Consider the following 18,728-nt stretch of genomic DNA (forward strand, 5'->3'; position numbering starts at 1 on the left):
AGTTCGATGACTGCACTATATTGAACAATTTTGTTAGTTGTGTGACCTAAAAAAATACCTTGAAGATCAATCAACTCACCGTGAGGGTCATAAATAGCCCATGTCGCGGATTATAGGTTCCAGGTACTGCGGCAAGCACCATTAGCGAAATCGATGTGAGGAGACACAGGCATCTGCAAAAGCAGGGAAACATAGTAAACACGAAAGTTGTTTGAAAACTAACACACCAAACCACACTGCACAAAAATGAATGACACACTAATGTACACAAGTAACCATGCAAGATGACCTAAGCATAGTACTTCTTGAGAGTCCATGGTGGGACTCTAGTAATAGATCAACATATATGAACATCGATGTTTTACCATTGACATGACAAGTAAGCATTGAATTGGCCAAAAAATAGAGTATAACTCATATAAGGCTTTGCCCCCATGCCCCCAGGGTGAGGGAGGGTTATGAGTTAGATGGAAACCCCATTGCAATAATGTGCAATCAGAAAAAATTCGGGGAGGGAGAAAAAACTTGAATCCATTAAAAGATAAAGGGGCCCTCAGTTGAAACATCTTGATGATGGCAGGTGAAACTAACACATTAAGAGGCAATGGGGAAGAGAACCTCTCAAGACACATAGACATGACTGTCGGGCTAGGCAGGAACAAGGAACGATGATGAGTATCGTTCCAAGGTGGTTCCTCTAGAGACATTACTTCCATGATACTCTCGTTAGCAAGAAAAGTCTCAGCTAAGAGAGCAGGAGATTTCGAATCACTAAGCCATGGGGATTGAGAATACATATTGAGATAAGTCTTCGAAACAGAAGAATCAGAGTATACAAAACTTGAGGTCAAAAAAATATCCACGTAATTGATTTCGGCAGGACTAAGCGGCATAACCTCTCCCTAAGTATCAACAAGATCTGGTAAAGGTATGACCCAAGGATTAGATTTGACTTAGATCATGTTAACAGAGGCAACATGAGGAGGTGGGAGTGGAAAAATTCCCATCAAGGTAGAATCTTTAAAAAGACCTGCCCCCACACTCTCATAGGGAGCACCAGTGTGCTTGACATACGAAACATTTCCATCTGTGGAGGAAGAGGAAAAGAAGGACATCTGGTCAACAATGATAATCTTCCCTTGAGGGGGAAAATGAATCACACAGAAGAGGGGGGAGGCTACAACATGCATGGCATGGGTCCAGCTCCGTCTGAGTAGAATATTATAATTGAGGTTAGTGTCAACAATATCTACCTCAACTTGTACTATCTTGCCCTCCAAAGTAATGGCAAGGTTAGGTAAGACACTAAAGAGTCGTGAATCATGCCCGTCGAAAGCTTCCAAAGTGTTCGGGGATTGGTTCAAAGCATGAGAACCAATGTCCTTCCAGCACGCGATTGACATGATGTAGGTGGAAGCACCTTCATCGATGACAGTCCTGTGGATGGTATTCTCATTAACGATTACCTAAATGAGAAAGGAAATCTGATGAGGTGGGGGGGAACATGGTTCTCTAGATAAAAACATATCAAATTGGAATCGGTAGGATCAGTACCCCCAATAGCTGACAACAAATATTTCTGCTGAGATAGACAGCTTTGGAACACCTCAAGAGCTAACATAGCTAATGGCACCTGAGCCAAATCCTTAATAATATTATAGTGTTGAGTGACTTGAGCGTCGGGATTGTACGAGGATTTCCTTAGCACATCTTGAGAGGGTAGCCATATAGCGGAATTAGGGTTGGGGTGCTCGATATGTAGAGGGCCAGAACTCAAGGTAGAAGAAGAAGGGGTGGCCTCTTTCTCTTTCCCGATTGTCGGAGGAGGAGTTTGGTAATCTTTTGATCTAGTAGCCACATTAATAGGCGTACTCATCATGAACACTTGAGATCCTGAGGAAGCAAATGATTGAGGTTGGTCTACCATTTGGGTCTGCTGAGATAGAAATGGATCTTTCAAGATAGCTGGGATCCTTTTGAGCAAACAACTAACTTCAGACTATTGGGGACAATCCTTGGTGTAGTGATCCTCCTCGCAAATGAGGTACGGATACTTAGGCTTCCATTATGAAAAATCACCAGTAGATGACTTAGGAGGACCCTGTTTTGGGGCATCAATTTTACCCTTTCCTTTACTTTTCTTCCCTTTCGAGGATTTTTCCGCTGTGGTAGAATAGATAGCATGGACCTCTGAGGTTTTACCAGGGCCGGATGGATTCTGGGAGGAACTATTGGAAGCAGTATTTGAGGTCTGCTTCTGTTTTGAAGAAGATTTAGCAGGGGTCTGGGAAATTGAACCAATTACTCCATCAACAGGAGGTGTAGCCTGCGACTTCGATGCTGTGGGATTGGATGATGGCCGCGGAGCATGGGGTAGTAACTCATACAAAGTTCCAGACTAAGAGTAAACTAGATCTAAGTATTGGGCATGAGAAATGGCTTGTTCTTTAGTAACGCATCCACACATAGCTATATTGCGAGCAATTGGAGCTACGAATGACTTAGTGAACCATTCGGTGCGCAATTGATCAACAATATCGAATTTGATCAGGTGATGTCTACCTCTCCATTCATGGATGTGATCGGAGATGTGTGTCACAGTATCTTTCTTAAGTGACATGAGTAAATAGGTGCCAGTTTCATAGTGAACTGGCAATTGGAAATGCATGAGGAAAGCCATGGCTAAAGAGTTGAAGTCATGGTAAGTACTTAGAGGAAGCTCGATGTACCACTTGGCTGTAGCACTTGTGAGGGTTTGTTGGAAAATACAGAGATGAATAGAATCGTCAATGTAAGAATTTGAAGAGAACCATAGGTGATATGTCATCACATGGGCTTGAGGATCTTCTTTGGATTTCCCATCGAACTTAAGACAATCACTCAGGATCTTGGACGGAATTGGAGGCCAGTATGGTGAATGAAGGATTATATCATTGGTAAGGTGAGACACATCTGGCAACTCGAGTGTGGCCAAGAATGGCAATTGAGTATTAAAAGGCATTGGAGGTTGGTAAGCGGGTCCAACTGGAGGAACCCATCCCTGCTGGTAAGGATTTTGGCCATACAGCATTTTATTCTGCCCCCATTGTGGGTTACCTTGGCCATAGGGAGGATTTTGACCTTGAATACCTTGGAACTATCCAGTCATAGGTTGTTAATAAGCAATATACGGGTTAAGAGGTTGTTGAGCCTGTTGACCTTGGACATATGGATATTGTACCTGTTGTCCCTGAACATACGTGTTTTGAGCCTGTTGCCCTTGAACAAGAGGATTTTAGACTTGGTGACCTTGGGCATAAGGATTGTACACTTGTTGCCCTTGGAAATAGGGATTATGTACCTGCTGCCCTTGGCCAAAAGGATTCTGGACCTGTTGACCTAGGACATTAGGATTTTGGGCCTGCTGCTGCAGGACTTGACCCTGGCCTTGTCCTTACAAGGGTTGACCCTGCTGATATGTATATAAGGGTTTCTGCTACTCGGGTTGGTTTTGTTGTTGCAAGGGTTGACCCTACAACTGCAAAAGTTGTCCCTGGGGCTGCAGAGGTTGGCCCTACGAAGACATAGGTTGGGAGTTTTATGGAGCATACTGCATCTGTTGCTGCATGTTTTGTTGCAACTATTGCGAGGGTTGCCCCTACGGTTGTTGCAATTGACCTTGTTGCGGTATCATTTGCCCTTTCTATTGCATGGATCGCCCTTGCTGTAACAAAAGTTTCCCTTGTTGCTACAGAGACTGTCCTTGTTGTTGCAAGGGTACTTGAATAGTACCCGAAATTTTTTTGAACTAAATATGGCCATAGCCACCCTAAAAAGTGGATGAGATAGGTTGAACGTACTACCTAGACTGAAGGATGTAAGGCGGATTGACCATTCCTTGAAAACCATAACGTTGTTTGGTACTGAACCTGAGCCACATAAGGTTGCTGATATTGGAAATTGCTTGACCCAAACGGACCAACGGGATTTTGAACATGTTGGTACTGGACATTGCTTGATCTAGCAGGACTAGCAGGGTTTTGAATAACGCCAGAAGAAGGTTGGTTCATACCAACCATGTGAGCCTATGAGCTACTCACATTGGTGGCACCTAATACCATAGAAACACTTAGATTCTACCCCCCAGGTGGTGGCATAGCTTGGCCACTTATTGGAGGGATTGAAGAACTGACAGAGACATTCTTCGAGACCGCCGATTGAACCGAACGGGTGACTGGGACGGACGATACAAGAGGGTTCAGAATGGTGGGTTGCACTGGGACTGAGGTAATGACCTGTTGGGAGGTTGAGTTTGTAATGAATGAACCTATAGTAGGCATGGCGCCAGATGCCCAAATAGGGTTATGGTAAAGTGATGAGGCACTAGGTGTACCTAAAACCAATTGTGCCAAGGATACATAATTAGGTGGCAATTCCCGATACACACTAATGGGAATTCTCCCTGTATAGGGGAAACCTTCAGGAGGAAATGGATGTTCTTCCTCCTTGATAGTGTGTGGAGTAGAAACTTCTGACTCATCCGGAGAGGTGACTGGAGCATCGCCTTCGGGTTCCATAGCTGGGAACAAACAATGACGAACGACCAAAGAGGTACGAGGGGATAATTCTAAAGGAACACCTAGATGATCGTATGGACTGTATGGACACTGAGGTGATATCACAACAGGGTCAAACAAAGGATTCAGAGGATAGATAACCAATCTAAGTTGACCGTCAGTAGTTGGCGAACTCTCATGAGTTTGGACAAAATTGTCTAGAGATTCTAGGCCAAAATCAGCAGGTGACCCAGTATTGAAAGTAGGAAGAGGACATGGTGACAAAGGTTGAATGCTCAGAATGATTCCAAGTTCAAAACCTTGGTCCTCGAGTGACTCTGGTAATTCATGAAGCGGCTCCTTAGGCAATCTTTCAAACGGAGGAGAGGAAGAGGAACTAGGTGAACTAGATGGTTCAGCCATGGTGACCTTGTCTTAGTTAACAGAACAGAGAGAGATACACTTCAAGGCTTTAAGATGTTCTTTAGGGAAAACTCACGATTTTGTCTAGAAAAGACTAACAAGATGTTATAAGAATGTGGGCAATCAATTTACTAAGACGCATAAATAGACTAGTGCTCTTTCATGTTTTAAGAGTCAAGAAAGAAACAAATATGACTCTATCGCTTTTGATTGGAAACGAGCTCAAAAGGACAAGTGCTCAAATGATATTTTAAGTTTAATGAGTCAAGAAGATCAAATGACTTCCCTAAATGATTTAGGTAAAAATGATTACTAGGCAACCCTGAATTGCAGAATACCTCCCAGTGAACCGAGAAGTATGAGCAGGAAATCTACTCAAATGTTGTGTTTGGTGTATCATGTTTGCAAGGTGGCTGACTCGGCTTCCTATGGATAAAGGATTGTATCCTAGAGGGGTCTCCCATTATTTACTCGACGGTACGGGGAGCACAAATCCGTACTAGCATTGTCTAGCTAACGACAGCTGTTAGGTTTAAAGACACCGAAACACGTCTCTAGCCTAGACCTTATAGATGTGATTGTTAGATTTCAAATGAGTCCTAGGTTAATTGAGTTCATTTTAAAGTTTATCTTGAGTTATGTCTCAGTTTTCAGGCCTTAGCGATGTGACTTGAAAAACCCTAAATGCAACTAAATGAGACAAGACCCTTTCAATTTGATGAATTGTCTACACTAGAGAGGGTAGAAAACACACAATCGAATGCAAAAAACCAAGCAACTAAAAGAAAAATGATTTTTCACTACTTCACTTTTTGAGAAAATAAAATAATGAAAAATACATTCCAATTCCTAATTTCCTGACAATTACATTCCTAACAATCCTTTCAAAAGCAAAGAGAGTTCTTTTTCTTTTCAAATGCCAATGTAATCCTAGTCTTCAATGATGCTAACTACCATAGCATACTGATGCAACAAACTAGAATTTTATACTTTTCACGAAATGACGAAATGAATTTTCTCATAAAACACTTCAATGGAAAAGTTTTCGAGACAATTAGCTCTTCAAGCAAATGAAAAACACGAAAAGAGAATCTCTTTCAAACTAATGAAACAACGACTTTACCAAAAACAAGACAAGCAATGTGATCCATGCCGAAAAAGAAATGTTTAGACAAGAAAATGAAAACTTTTCAAACTTTTGTAATGGAGGTCAAAGCCGTAGAAGGACCGTAAATGAAATGCGAGTAAATGCACCAACAACTCAACTCATTGAGTTCACAATTAGTTGAATGGATGACAATCTAGATGCCCTAGTGGCATTAACAATCGAATGACCTAAGAAATCAAGAGGAAAGATAAAAAATCAACAAGCAAACAAACCAAATGAAAAGTATCTTTCTGGTCAGGGAGAAGACGGTCTAAAAGGCTTACAGGGTCGAAATCATGAGAGCAAAACACACTAGCCAAGATTTGGGGCAAACCCTAATCTTCACTTACAGGCATCGACATGACTGCCTAACTGAAAATAAGCACCAAAAGGGGGTCGACGCAATTGTTTCTTAGCATATCGCACTAATCGGTGCAACTGCCAGCGAATTAAGCGGGGAAGACAAGATTTCTTCTTTTTTTTTAAGTTGGGACTAGACTTGCTACTATGCATTTCAAACTAAGACCAATAAGCAAAGGAAAACAAACAAAACCAAAGGGAAAAGCAGAACTAGAAAAGTTCACACAAAACCATGAAATTCCAAGCAAACAAATAGAAGGATTGGCTCCCCAGTATGGTTGCTAATTTGTGGTGAAGTAAAATTATGAGTGCGGACACAAAAAATTCCTCTAGCCCGATAATGGGTCTAGCCACAACCGATACATTCTATGAAAGATTTCCTTAGGTTAGAACCAATTAAGAGGGCCTACCTCTTGGTATGCTTATCCCGTTTGATTATGACCTTGCTTGCTCACTCTAGCTATCTCTCATTTCCTTATTCAAACACCTGAAACAAGTAAACAACAACAAACAACAACCGTGATAATAGACAAATTGTAATTCAACCTAATTAACAAGTCAAGAAGAATTAATCCATAAACATGTAAGATGATACATTATGTAGGAAATAAATCGATAGTTGCATATATATCGAATCAAGAAGATATTACAACCATTGTCTTAACGTTGTCGTTCTCCTCCGACAAAACCAGGTTCCCACACACTTCCGTTAGCATTTCTTGATGGCCTTAAGAATGATAGTTTTAAGGCTCTTCCCTTTAGATTTCACACTAAACCAAATTCACACTTCTCCCTCACACAACTAGAGAGCTACAACTATGAATAGCTTGTTGTTTACTCCAAACTTAATTAGCACTAGCACACCAACATTAACACTAGCATGTGCTTAGGAAAAATGGAGGTTTAGATAGCATGAATGGATGGGAGATTGTTTCTCTTCTCATGGGAGAAGGTCTTATCTCTTGAGGTAGTTCCATCTTTATAGAGGAAAGGAGCCCAAACTGACATCCTCGGCCCCATCCAGCCAAACCATTTACCAGACTTCCGTTACGAAGCTTTTAGAGCTGGAAGCTTCGGCTCCTTATTTAAAAAAAAAATCCATAAGAGGATCGGTGCAACTGGAAAAAAGCTCAGTCACTCTAGTTGGCACTAGGGACAATGTTAATCCCTACATATCGGCATGAGGAGGACAAAGATCATTAGCGTCGGTCTTTTAAACTGGGAAAAACAGAAGATTTTGGGGAAATGGTGCAAAAGGGAATTGTTCAGCTCATGAAGAGGGACATAATGGGAGTTTCTTCATGAAGTGGAAGCATGTAGGGTTCACTGTAGAGGTCCCCCAGGATCATGGAATGGGGAGTATAGGGACAATGGAAAAATTATGTGTAACAGTGTGTACAAATGCTTGCAAGAGGGGACTTCATGGAGTCCTATTACAGGAGGGATAGGTGGTATTCTACGAGTCAAGGAAACTGAATGAGCACAAGCAGAACTATGTGACTCATGATCTTTATTTTGTAATGATCATTTATTCATTAAGGATGTGGAGGAACCATCTTCTTGGAAGAAGGTTTGTTTTGATGAGTTATCACACTGGGCTAAGATACTTGTTTGACCAACTATTGTCGCTGCTACAATACCCTCCAAAATTTCACTACATTTGAAATTTGGAGCCTACCTCATTGTTGTATCGAGTGTTGCCTTGGTCGTCAAGCGTTGTTTTGTGTTGATCCATATGTCTTGAATGTTCTTGAGTGTTGTTAATTGTCGTCACATTGATTGGCATATATTTACATGCATTTCATGGTCACAACACCTTTTTGGTTTTTAAATGACACTTTTGGGTCGTAGTCACACACAATTCATTGTTTATATTTGGGGAATGTGCATAAAGTGGTGTTTTGATGTATATTCATTTTTGTTTACATTTGTCTAAGTTTTCTTGATGAGTTAGTATGTGCCACACTTGGTTTTATGTCCATAACTTAGCTTGTCCAGTCCTCAACCAATCATACACCCTTAGGAAAATTTCGGTTGAAAAGTGAGCCTATTAAGGCCAAATGTGCATGAGTGCACTCTGAAGCCTTGATGGGAGACCCTTAGTTTTTCAGAAGTGTGCCCTGTGCCCTCCCTTAGAGCTTGGTGCACTCTGAAAGCATGAATCCCCTTTGTTGTTTTGTACTGCACCCTCAAAGAATGACTAAGTATTCCTAGAGCACACTGCTTCAACTCAAAGAAGTGTGCCCTCCTTGAGCTAATTGGTGTATCCTAAAGACTCAAAACTCAACCCTTCATCCTTATCCTATGCGCCATGCACCTTCCTGAACTGATTGAGTACACTTTCACCCCATGAAGGCACGATTTACCAACCTTCATCCTTAAGGAGTGTGCCTCGTGCCCTCCTTGGGCCTGTTAGAGTCGATCTTAAGCCCTCCATCAACGATCAAAACTCTTTGCATTTGCATATGTAGGTGTCTCATCAGTGTCAATTTTTGCATCCCGTTAGGCATGCCATAACCCTGATGGAGGAGCTGGTGTGTTGTACCCCTCTTGGCATTGCTGGTTCAGGTCATTTCAGTCATTAAGCTCTTTCAAGCTTGTCTTATCTTGTCTTGAGGTCAATTTCCTAGGTCTAGGGTTTTGGTCAAATATGTTTACAGGGTCATGTGTCTGAAAAGTCAATGAGTATTTAGCAAGCCAGAGGGATGATTGTAAAAGTGTTTCTTCAAGATTTCTTATCTGGTACAGCTAATCTTCACCTTGGATTTAAAAACTCTGTTTTTAAAGCCAAGGTCATTTTCCAAGTTTTTGTAAATAAGTGATGAAATTTCAAAAGTCTTCAATGAACAAAATGCAACCCTGGTCCCCTTGCCAAGATCCCTCAGATGATCTACCTGCAAAAAGAATCAAGTCAAAGCACTCAATGAGTCAAATTCAGGACAAAAGAAACCAAAAAGTCAGTGTTATAAAGTGTCAAAGAGAAAACATTAGAAAGTGGGTTTGTGAATGAAATTTTTTCAAATGAAACTTATAAAACCCCAAATTCCCTCCTATCACTCTCATTGTGCATCCTAGACGCTTGCAAGAGAGGTTTGAGAGAGTGATTGAGAGAAAGGAGCGAATACAGAGCGAGTTCGGGCATTGGACTGGTGCGCGACCCGTCAGGCTAGGTGCGCGACCCGTCAGGTGCGCGCGACCCGTCAGAGGGTCTTCCACAGTGCAAAACTACAACGGGCGCGACCCGTCAAAGGTGCGCGACCCGTCGAGCTGTCTCTCTGCAAATCGACTTTAAACTTGCTCAAACGCTCTCCAAGCCACAAATTCGTTTGAGGTAGGTGTTCTAAACTTGAAATGGTTGCTGGTTATGATTGGTGGATATCATGAAACATGTTTTAATGATCGAAATTGTGCAAGTGAAACCTCTTCATATGACTGCAATGTTAATGGGTAAAATGTGCTAGGGTTTGTGTTGTTTCAAGGTGTTTTCCCTTTGTAATTGTTTCCCTCCTTCCCCTTTCCACTCACACTTGTATGTATGCCTATTTTTCTCCCATGCTATTTTATAAATCAAATGCAAACTCTCCCTTCTCCCTAATAACTAAAAGTGTAAACCCTACCCCTCTCCCAAAGCATTCCAAACCCTAATCTCCCTCTACCATATGCATGTGTAAAACAATAGAAAATGTTGGTGAATATGTCAACAGTTTTGTGCATATGTTTCCCTATCTTCCCCTATTAATGCTGCATGTTTTTATATCCCCATATGTTCACTTTCATACATATTTTTCCCATATGCAGTGATGTTTGCAAATGATTTCCTAATATCCCTGATTTTAAATATGTACTCCTATATGCATAATGGTTTGCAACATTTTCCTTAAAAATTCCCTGTCATATTTATATATTCCCAATTCCTTGTAAAAAGGTCCCTCCCCTAACATTTCCCTCATGTCTTTTCCCCTTGAAACAGCATAGAATTCAGCAATTTTTACAGGCAGAGACAACAGTACAGTTTGTCCACTTTGCTCCTAAACTATGTCAGAAACCGAAACTTACGAGCAAAGTGATGACCATTCATCATCTACAGAGATTGAGGTACAGAGGAGGCCTCGTAAGGGTGGTAAGGGTGGACATCATAAGCGAGAGGAGCCCACTTATTTAGCAGAGTTACAGGCCTGTCCTATGGCAGTCACTTGTTTTCAGTACATGTCTTGTTATGAGTTCCGTGAGAGGATTTCTCGGATTCAACACCACAGAGAGTTGGCCCGCCTTTTTGTTTTACACCTCCATGATGGACATGTCAATCTTGCAGGCGTGAACTTTACATTGACACCCAAGGTGATCTCACATGCTACAGGGATACCTAATGTTGGTGAGGTGTGGAATAAGCGCAAGATGCTAGATATTGTTCACTTTGAGCCTTATGTCCGGCCACCATTCATAAGACATTTGGCGGGTGTTTTTCCATTCAGGTTTCTCCGGAGCGAGTATGCTCCCATCATGAGGCTTATTATGCACTATTTTACCTGTGAGGGCAGATTTTCACAGGTGTACTCATATCACATTCGCCTTTTGATGCACTTCACCCGAGTGAGGATGATGAACATCCCTGTTTTCTTCTTTCGGAACATTCAGAGGATGGTGCCCATGTTGCAGAGGAAGACCCCGGCACAGCAGTACAGGAGCCTTCATCATTATGGTTTGATTCAGCTAGTAGTATTGCATCAGTTGACTCAGCAGGGCATCTCATGGGAGGAGTTCATCTCTCGTGAGTTTTTCACAGCGCCACCCCAGCCACATCCTGAGGTCATTCAGGAGGAGGGAGGACCATCTCAGCAGCCTGATATTCCGGTCACTCGACATGTTAGTTCCTCATCTCAGCTCACTTATCAGAGAGGCCAAAGGGCCTTGTTTGCAGCAGCTCGGCGAGTACTATCTCCACAGCAGGTGGAAGGGGTCTCGCCTTCATCTTCAGCTCAGCGAGTGTTATCTCCACATCAGGTGGAAGGGGCCTCGCTTTCCTCACCAGCACAGGTACCAGAGAGGGGAAAACAACCCATGATTGATGAGGGTCCATCAGGAGTTCCCGTTGTTGAATTTGTTGATCTTGAGACCAGTTCTCCTAGCCAGGAGGCAAAGGGGATCATTCAGCATCTCAGAGCTGAAAATGATGCTTTGCAGAGGAGATTTGAGGGTGCCCAATGGACCATCACCTACCTAGAGCAGCGCAACAAACAATTGGAGGAGGATAAAGCACTTGATGAGCTATGGAGGATTCGTAGTGACCGAACCTTGAACCATAGAAGACCCGGTGACCCATTGCCTGCTGACCGAGAGTCTATGCTCATCCAGGAGAACGCACACTTGGAGAGGCTGTTGGCTAAGGCCAACCAAGAGAAGATATTGCTGAGGAACATGAAAAACCATTACTGGGCAAGAATGCATGTGTGCAAGGCCAAAATGAAGATGTTTCAAAGGCGGTTGTTCGAGGCCCTAAAAGGGAAAAAGAACACCAATCCACTCCGTATCTTGGCTGAGGCTTCACTCAAAGATCATGGCACTCAATAGCCTAGCCACAGCTCAAATCCCAAAAAATTTTGAGAATTTTGGGTAATTTTGGCATTTTTTGGTAATTTACAGGTTTTGGCTCTTTAACGGGTCTCACCCCCGGTGAGACCCTTCATCATGGCAACTCATTTTCACAAAAACTCAGCATTTCCTGATTTTTGATGCAAAGTTACATATGCCCATGGATGGACTTGAGTTTTTATGGAGTTTTGGGCCTCCAGAAGGTCAAAATACATGCAAAATTTGACTTTCTGCCACTTTTTTGAACTACAGAAAGCTGTCTTGGGAGAATTGGGTTTTGACAGGGAAAATGAACTCCAAATTCAAAAATTCTAGTTGGGTTGGAAAGTAGACTCACAGACCTTTCCAACAAGCCCACTTTTGCTCAATTTGGCCACCTGCAAATGCCTCAAACAGAGCTCCAAAGGGGCGCGACCCGTCAGGCAGGGGGGCGCGACCTGTCAGGCAGTTTTTTGCCAGATTGCACTGTACAGCCCAGAAAACGCAGATTTGACTCAGTTTGACTTTTTGGGGTGGAAGATGATTATCTTTGATGTAATTATTGTAACTCTAAGACACTTTTACTCTTGTTTAACACTTCTAGAAGATTCATTCATGTAAAGGGTAAAAATTAAATGTATGAATTGGTTTCCAAGTTTATAGAGGCAAGTTGTTTGACTGCCTAGTTTGTAGTGCTTAGTTTAGAAGTGGTTGAAACAGCTCCTAGGATAGTGAGCTCGACCCATGGAGGCAGGGAAAGAGGTTAGATCATCTATATTATGTACTTTCTTGCTCATTTTCATGGTTGGACTCTTGAGGGAGAAGCTATCATTGTACTATTTCACTGTATCTCTGCAATTTTTGGCTAAGGAAGACCAGGGTTTTGCAGTCCTCTTTGGGATTCTTGTGGACTCATGTGTTGATGGTGTGTTTCTCAATGTTCTTGTAAGCTTTTTTATGTGATTCATTTCCTTTCTTTACTTCTGCACATTAAACAAATGAAGTGTTAAAGTAAGAATTCATGCTTGCCATGCTCTGCTTTTAAGTTTGTTTAATTTCAATGTTTTCTTCTGTCTAAAGAGAATTCAAAGTTATTGTTTGCTCTCTTTAGCTCTTCACCTTTCATTCCTGACCATCCACCTTAGTTAAAGGCATCAACACTGTCTCCTACCTCGCCCCAAGGAACCCCCTGCAGAAACTGTGTCCAATCCCCGCACCCAAAATTGCCCTCTCCTCAATTTGCCACCAAAAACCCAAAAAACCCCAAATCAACCTTTTTAATCAGTTTACTAGCCTAATATCAGTGTTACTTTGTTGGTCATCTCATCCCATTGAAGATCTGCCGAGATTGACCGGAGAGAGCCTTCTCCTACCCCGTAGGGCTAGCTACGAGGCTAAATGGTTTGATGTAGCCTTGAGGTTTACCTTTCTCAGCCTGAGGTGAAATTTCAAGTGCTAACAGGGCCCTCATGAGCACATGAGCACACCTCGAAGGCATGAAGATTCAGCCTTCAGTCTTCAGGAGTTCACCCTGCACCCTTCCTCTCTCCCTTGAGTGCATAGCACACTTAGGAAGCCCGGAGCTTTAAATTTTGTCCTTCAGACTTGCGACATGCACCCTGCCCTAACTACCTTGCTTTTTAGGGTGCATAAGTGCATCCTAAAGCCTTGAAGCTCCTCCTTCTGAGCCCTTTAGCCTCACGAAGTGTTCCCTTGAGCCCTGTAGCTCTCTTGACTGTTTTAGGCACACTGAAAAGGAATGAAGAGTAAAACTTGTATAAAAAATGGTAGAATAGGGGATTTTTAGATTGATGGTTTCTCATCATGAGTGGTCGCATAAACATGTATTCGAAGGACCTCATGGAAATCACATACAAACAAGATCAGGAAAATAGGATAAACAAAGGAAGCATGAGAAGAACCAAGAATGCACCTAAAACATGATGATAAAAGTACCATAAAGACTCCAAGATTGAAGACCCTTCATAGGGTAGAAGCACCATGAACATATGATGATAAAGAATAGACACAGTGGAAACCATGTCACCACTAAAGCAAGTCCATGTCATCAGTCACTGTCAACCACGTCATCCCAGAAGGTGATGTGTCAAGTTTCATCATATGATGATATGGAAGAAAAAATATATTATTGTAATTATTGTAAAAGACAAGCAAGTAGAAGTCCAAGAGTCATATGTAAACTCAAGAGTCACGAAAGTCCAAAGGACATGTAATACCAAAAGTCATATGTAATTCCAAAAGTCATTTGGAACTTCAAAGGTTGTAGAAGTCCAAAGGTCACTAGAAGTTATAAAGTCAAGAGTCATGAGGATATGAAAGGTCACTCCTCAAGTTATAAATAGATCCTCATTTCTCATGTAAAGGAATTTTAACCTTGGCTTCTCCCATAAGGCATAAGAGAGATAAGTTAGTACTTTTGGGGAGCAAGTAGTGGCTCCAACGCTCCACTATTGGAGAAAGTGATGTTCGTTGTATTCATGCATCTTGGGAATTTTACTTAATATTTTAAGCCTTCATGGCCAACCCAATTTCATACATGGGTTGTGGATGTTTGTAAGACTATTATGTTAACGTTCATTGTTTATGTTTTCTTTCACCAGAACTAAAGTAGTTGAACTATTTTGGTTATTTTAGTTTTTATTTTATTGAGAATGTGTTGTAATGGTTATAACGTTCATCACATTCATGTGGACTATTCTGTTGGATGTCAGACGAAACATTCTTGTTTGTGTATTCCTTTATTAGGTTGGTACTATTACCTCTCTCCTAGAGGCTCATTTTATTTCCCCTCTATGGTAGAAGAACCTTGATACACTTGCAACTGAACACTCACCAAGCACACTTGCTTGCTTTTCGAAGGCGCATATGTGATTCTCTCTCTTGATGATAGCTAAAGCCAAGGAAAATATTAGAAAAAAAGACAGTCGGGCTATATTCTAGATGGGGATCCTATCCCAAATTGTGTGAGGTCTATTTGGGACCGCACTTTGAGGAGACCCCCTTGAATGTTGGCAGGTCCAACACTGTCAACATTTCTGGCGCTAGAAGGATGGAAACCAAATTTTTATTGCTAATAACTCCACCCACTCACATCATTCTTCCTCTGGACAAGGAAACGAAATTCCCAATGCTTATGTAACTCATATTCCTGAAGCAGAGATATCTTCTCAACCTGACCCTAAATAAAGTTGCAAGATTAATTACGAGCACATTTGGGAAATTCGACCCATAACCCATAAGTTCGAAAAGGTTATTGGATTGATTCTTTAATAACATAATCTTCCTTATTTTCCAAAGAAGAAAGAAACCACTCCTACGAAGATAGTAGTTCCTACAGTAGAATATTTGGTTTTCGCTACTCTCAAAGAGTTGGAGGAATCTATAGAAAATAAAGAAAAACCAGAGAAAATACATCTTTTAATGGGGGTGACGAGGACAATGTTGTGCTTTTAGATGACACTTTCCATGGGCTAGGCAAACACAAAGAAGAGGGAGAAGATTCCTTAGATTCTGAAGAAGAGGAGGAGGATACAAATTAATACATGGAAGACTAAGGTCTAGATTGGATAAATCAGGGTCCACTTTACCTTTCAGGTATTTTACAAAACATGCCAAGACACCCATAAAAGTTGTTAACAAAATATGACCCTGGCAAGCCACTCAAAGCGGAAGGTCATTTGGATAATTTCTACCTACACTTGCAAATGCTCGAGGTACATTATGATGATGTTGCATGTAGACTCTTTCCTTATACCTTAGATGGTAGAGTAACTACTTGGTACCATGGTCTTCCTGTGAATTCAATTCAAAATTGGAGGGGGTTTAAAAATTTATCTCTAGAAACATTCACGGATGACAAAACTCGAGCCATGTTATTGAAAGAGTTAGGGAATATGAAGATGGGGGAAAAATAAAAGGAAATGGAATTTAATCATAGGTTCAATGAAATATTGAACCAATTCCCTCCATATATGACACCTCATGCATCCATCACAATTGATTACTATACTTCTGCCTTGCTAGTAAGCATATCATAGTTTGTGAAGAGAACAAAGAAAGAAACCATGGTTCGAAATTCTGAAGAAGAGATTGCTTTTGAAAAGGACTAGCTTGCAAACAAAGTTATTATTGGCAATGAATCATCCAAAGAATCCAAGGATACAGGGAAAAGGTCTCAGGCCTCTTCAAGCAAGGCCAAACATAAAGAAGCTACTAACCTAGAAAGATTGACCCGCACTATCAAGTCTCTATCCAACAAGTTGGAAGAACTAAAATAAAGGACAAGTGAGACCACTGTCAACAGCAAGCCTCCAAAGATTAACTTCTTGAAGAAGTTTAATAACAATAAAAAAAGAAATATTTCGTTGAATAAGTCTACACAGAGATTGAATGTCATGCCACATGTCGAGAGTATGATCATGGACCAATATTGTTATTTTCACCAAGAATATCATTCAGAAAAGACATTACCATAGTGGAATCAAAACATAAATGCTCTGTCTGTGCATATTATTGACTTCGTGCATGCAGATGAGTAGACTGAAGAAATAGAAGAAAATGAAGAATCTGAGGTGGCTGAAGAGATTGTAATTTTCGAACATGAAGTTAATATTTTCAATTGAGTGCTTAATGCTGCAAAGAAAAACACTGAAGAACCATTGCCGAATGAGGCATCGAATCAAAAGAAAAACAACTGATATAAATTGAGAAGTTAAGGCCCTGTTCCCAAAGAAGAGCTGACGAGACAAAATTTGAAAGAACATTTTTTAATGAAACTTACTCCACCCGTCAGCCAAGCTCTGAACAAGTCTAGAAATGCTACCACAAAAAAGAACACTTTCGCCAACTCTAAAAGCAATACCATCAGACCAGAAGTTCCAAATAAATTCACTCCTCCAGACACTTCAGTGATCCCCACTGGACTTGACTATAACATAATTGATGATATGAAGAAATCACGTTCAAATATTTCAATCTCTGAACTTACTAGAATAGAATGTCGATAGGAATTTCTTGTCTGAGCCCTTGATCAGGCCTCATCAAGTAATAGTGCTTCTTCCCACAAGGTATTTGGTAATTCTTGTAGTCCCCTGGAGTCAATCATTAACGATGCAATATTAGAAGCTAATACTCTTTGTCCTCTGTTTCTATTGACTTTTGAAAATTTCAATTCTAATGTTCACAATTGTTTAGTTTATTCTGGTACGTCCGTAAATGTAATGATGTTGTCTGTTGCAAAGAAAATAAATTCCAAATGAGACAAAACGGAGGCACATATTAATCAACTGGATAGATCTTTGGTCTAGGCTATTGGTGAACTTAGAAATGTGCTTATCAGATTATCTAAAGATGATCAAGTTCACCATTGTATAAATATCATAATTGTGGACATACCAGACACATATGGTTTACTCCTTAGTCGAGAATAGTCGAGAAAATTACAAGGGTATTTTGCAACCGATTGGTCACATTTGTGGCTTCCATACAGGGGAAAGAAAAATTAGATCCAGGTGAAAACAAAAACTAACATGAAATACACAGTTACATCCTTGGAAGGGAAAAATGGTTCGGTCGCTTTCGCCAATCTAACTTTTGGTAATTTATATTTTGGAAACTAACCTTGGGTGTTATATCTCACATCCATCACTAATTCCACCAGATACACAGCTGGAGCTCCTTCCTTGTTCTCCAGTTGGTGCAAATGATTTATGTAATATAGATGTACATAGCATTATTAGTAATAATAGTAGTAATTGTACATGAAATAGCTTGGTATCTTGTAAATTTTGGATTCTTCACTTTGATGGTTCTAAGACGCAGGACAATTCTAGTGTCAGTTGTGTCCTTACATACCCACATAACAAGAAACATGTACTTTCATGCCATCTGGAGTTCGGGTGCACTAATAACACTACAAAATAGATGCACTCGTACTTGGATTGAAAGAAGATACATACTTGAAGGTAGAGTTTCTGAAGGCAATCAACGACTCAAAGGTAGTCACTCATTAGGTACGAGATACTATGCACTGTGTTTCACCTCATATCAAAAATTACAAATAGGAGGTATGGTGTTTGATAAATATTTTTAAAGATTTCAATATCTTTTATGTTCCAAGAGTTAGAAATGCAACAACAGATACATTAGAAAATGTTGTTGCTAGGATGTCACCATTGAAAAACAGGTTTTCTATTAAAATTTTATATAAACCATCTTTGCTTGACAATGTTACTAATTTACGCATTTTCAATTATGGCTAATAATGATGTATTTAAAGATGTTGATGTAGAGGAGGATGAGCACAGTTAGGCTTTACAAGAAGCATATCAAGAACCAAAATGAAACACCATGCCAAAAGGTGTGGTGTCCCTAGAGAAGTTATATGACTTACAGAACTAGTTTAGAGTGCCAGCAAACACAAAGACTCATATTTCAAAGCTCGAATCTGAGCAAGTCAATTTGGGAACCCCACAAGATCTGAAGCATGTTAATCTCAATACTTGTTGTTCCCTGAAGGAGAGAAAAGAATTTATTCATTTATTCAAGTAGTATCAAGATGCATTAGCTTGGACATACGATGATTTAAAGACTTATGATACCTGCATCATACAACACATGATTCCTATAAAAAGAAGGGGTGAAAACGTTCCAACAAAAGCTATGAAAAGTTATTT

This window comes from Pinus tabuliformis, chromosome J, assembly GCF_031772625.1.
Source record: "Pinus tabuliformis cultivar Carrire ecotype Pingquan chromosome J, CPIR1, whole genome shotgun sequence".
Classification (NCBI taxonomy): Eukaryota; Viridiplantae; Streptophyta; class Pinopsida; order Pinales; family Pinaceae; genus Pinus; species Pinus tabuliformis.